Source organism: Macadamia integrifolia, unplaced genomic scaffold (genome assembly GCF_013358625.1).
Source record: "Macadamia integrifolia cultivar HAES 741 unplaced genomic scaffold, SCU_Mint_v3 scaffold424, whole genome shotgun sequence".
Classification (NCBI taxonomy): Eukaryota; Viridiplantae; Streptophyta; class Magnoliopsida; order Proteales; family Proteaceae; genus Macadamia; species Macadamia integrifolia.
The window spans coordinates 456,483-460,583 of NW_024870275.1; positions in this window are offsets into that span (position 1 = coordinate 456,483).

Consider the following 4,101-nt stretch of genomic DNA (forward strand, 5'->3'; position numbering starts at 1 on the left):
GCTCAAGGGGTCCCTACAAGGTGCTCTTAACACCATAGTAAGTAATCAAGAGGAGATGGTTGCCACCTTCAAGGCTCAAGTATGCAAAGGAGTTGGATAAGGTGGAAGCTCGTATTGGAGAAGAAGTATGGGAAGAATAGGAGGACAACGGCGAGGGAAGCCACTACCTCTCATGACATGTCTAAAGGAGAGGCACCAAGGCACAAGCGTGATAAGAGGAATCGGTTCAAGCCTAGAGACAAGTGCCAACACCATCCAGGGGCTAGGTGCGTACTTGCCCTTGGACGGGAGGGCAAGACAAGGAGAATTTGGGAGCAAGCCATCCATGCCAAGAAAGAGGAAGATGCAAACGAGAGAACGGAGACAACCAGACGACGTTGTAGGAGGCTCAAGTTATGTGACTACAACAAGGACCCCAATAGGCGTTACTCCTTGCGAGGGGGAGGTTAATTTGGATGCTGATCCAATCATCCAGAGACACAAACTATCTCCTCACGTGGAGTATTTAGTCAAGTGGAAGGGGCGACCAGAGAGCGAGACGAGATGGGAGACAACTCGTGAATAAAAGTACCACAAGGAGGTTGCGACGAGGGCGTTGCAGATTTAGGTGGGGGAGAGTGTCACGACCTACCCATCATAGGCCCACGGGCCTAGCTCACCGAGCCCATGGACTTAGGCCGTTGGGCTAAGTAAGGTCCAAGTTCTAGTGTTTTCTACAAAGGTGTAGTAACAATAGATATCTTATTGTAGATATTTGTAGATGATATTCACAGGAGATATTCTGGGAGAGATTTCTAGAGCTCCGCTAAGGAGGTGGGAAGCTTCTAGTTTCCTCCCCAACCGTTGGATGGAGGACATTTGTAAATATCTTACCATCCATTGTAACTTGGGGTAGGTGTTGCCTCATTTGGCAAAGGCAGTCACCAAGGACCAACCAAGAGTGTTCAACCGAGCAAGTGAGTTCTCAAGCCTTGTACTCAAGAGTTCTCTAGTGCTATACAGGTTCATTCTTCTCAAACTCACTCTTGTGTTCACTTCTTCTCTTCCCTAGTCCCTTAAGGAGGGTGGTTAGGCTGACTTAGTGCTAGTGAAAGTGCTAAGTGCCGGTGCGGTTGCTTAGAAAGGTCTAAAGCATCGACAACGTGCTCTTGAATGGCCCAAGTGTGTGCCTACGCATGCCCCCAAGTGTTGGCTACGTGTGCCCACGTGTACACAGCGAATGGCCGCACAACACCCCAAGTGTTGACTACAAGTGCACAATGAATGGCCCAAGTGTTGCCTAGATGTGCCCATGCTGCCCACAACTGTTGCCCAAGTGTGCAACCAAGTGTGCCTGTGCATGCTCTCGAATGCCCCAAGTGTCGCCTTAAATGTGCCTATACGTGCCCGCAAGTGTTGAATAAGTGTGTCTAAGCGTGCACCCAAGTGTAGCCCAAGTGTCGCTTAATTGTGCTCTTGAATGCCGCAAGTGTGCACATATACGTGCCCATGACAATGCCAACGCGTGCCCCCCTAAGGGTGCCTAAGTGCATATTAAGGCAGTGCACGAGGCGGCAGTACCACACGCAGGGCCGCACAATGTGCGTGCATGGTGGCAGGCATGGCTGCACTACCGCGCGGAAGGCAGCTGGCATGGACGCAAAAGGCGTAGGCATCGCCGAGGGCAAGGTTGCACTAGCCCGCTAAGTCTGCTGGCGTCGAGGCAGGCCACATGGATGCGGGCGTTGCTGTAATACCGCACACATGGTTGCACGCAACCTCGGGCACGGTTGGGGGTAAGGTTCCACTATCGCGCGCAGGGGTGCAGGCTACCGCGCGCACATGGCTGGGGGCAAAGGTGCACACCACGCGTAAGGCGGCAGGCAACAATGCACATTACTGCTGGAAAGGCTGCTCAACCGCACGAAAGGTGGTAGGCCCGGGTACAAATGGCGGATGGCAATGGTGCGGGCAACGCGCGTAGGGCTGCTGCCCGTGCCGCACTTCCACGTACATGGCTGCGACCACGGCTGCACAAGCCTCGCACATGCCGCGCGGATGATTGCACAGTCGCGCCCAAGGTTACGTTCCACGCCGCACATGTCGCGCTTCTGGCCGCACTAACTCGCGCAAGGTTGGTTGCATGGCCGCACATGCCGCGCCCCTTGCTGCCCTAGCGCTCGCAAGATTGCGTGCATTGCTTCACACCGCCCCCCAGGTCGCATGCATGGCTGCATGTGCCACGCCCATCGCTTCGTCGTCGCGCGCTTGGTTTCGGGATTTGCCGGAAGAGCCACGCAAGAGGTTGCAGGCACGGCTGCACCGCCACGCGCAAGGTTGCGTTGCGTGGTCCACATGCACCGCCCATGAGTGCACTACCGCAGGCAAGTTCGCTGGCACGGCCTCCCATGCGTCGATATTGGTGGCTGGCATGGCCGCACATGCCACGGGCTTTTCAGCACATGGCTCGCGTAAGGTTGCACGCATTGCCGCACCATCGATCCCAGGTCTAGTCCGCCGTGCACATAGCCGCACGCACGTGGCTCACACATGGGTGCTTTCGTGGCCCCCATGGTCCACGCAACAGAGGCTCGTTTGCGGCCTTCGGCTGCACACGAGGCACCTACTGCTGCACACGCCAAGGCCATGTCCGCACAACGTAGTTTTTCGTGTTGTGCGAAACATCCCTTTGGGTTAGAAAAGCCATGCAATTGGCTATTTGGCACCCAAAGTACAATCATTTTCCCTTAAACCCCACATTTCCATTTTTTTGGGTATTTTTCGTAATGTTTCAATCATAAAATAATAAAAAATATCAAAATATGTTGGAATGGTCCAATATTTTTTCAGAACATTCTATCAACCTTTGGAAGACATCCGAAATTAGTTTTCAGAAAAATACATTAAAATGGATTTTTCATAGTTTTTTGAATTTAATATGTTTTTTAATATTAAAAAATTAATAAAAAAATAAATATTTATCCGAAGACGGCGATTTTTATATGAAAATAATCTTTGGATTTTTCCTTAATTTCTTACCAAGTTTCATTTGATTTGGATATTTGTAGCTCAAAAAATAGAACGGTATATTTTTGGGGGGTGGTCATGTCTCCTTCTGGAAATGGGCAAAGAGTATAAGAGCTACCTTGAGGGAGGGGGGTGTCACTCCCAGGGTGGTTTTTGAGGGGCCGCACCGAGGGGCAGCAGACGATGAGGGGGCATGGTAGGCAATCCGAAAAGACCCATGGCATGGTAAAAGAAGTGAAATGGCACGTGGGTTTCGATGAGTTGGCCCTCGGTGTGCGCTGAGGCCTGCCACTGCGTGCGGCTGGACGCGCATGGCCGCCTGCCTTCCGTGCCATGTGCCCACAGCTGCTGTAATGTGTGCCAGTGGCGGCAGAGCATGCTCTACGAAGGTGGACGTGCTTGCGAATGGTGAGCCCTTCTATCATGCAACGCCGCCCCCTTCTTCCGCATGGCCTTGCCCGCCACCGTGGGTTACTGGGCGCAGATGGACGGGTACCATGCGCTGTCACGCCCCAACTTCTGATGCCACATGTGCCCCTCGACGCATAGCATTTCCAAGGAAGGTGTGGTTTGGGAGAACATGTACAAGGCGCGTCCGTCCCGACAGTCTTCCCCTCTGTCGCACACAATTGCTTGCCAGTGTGTGCTGCTGGGCATGCAGGGCAGCCTGCCTTGCGCTGCAGTGCCTCCACATCTTGCGCCGCATGTGTCAAACGCCGTATAGCATGACCAAGAGTGGCATCGCCTGTGCAAGACGCATTCACGGTATGTTGCTTTCGAAGATTTTTCCCTTGGTGTGCGTTGCGCCTGCCACGGCGTGCTGCTTTGCCCTCGTGGTTGCCTAATATATACCACTATGTCGCGACGACTGTTGCCTCCTGCGGTCGTAGCCGCAACGAAAGCCCAACAAAGGCTTGGCATGTATGTGAAAACAAGTACATGGCTTGTTAATCCAGGTGGTCAGCCTATCTGCCGCACGCCAATGCCAGCAACCGTGTGCTGCTGGGAGCCCTTCGCTCCCTATCTACCGCTGCCATGCCCCCACAGTTGCTGACACGTGTCCGTGGCTGCACAGCAGTTTCCAGAGAGGCATGG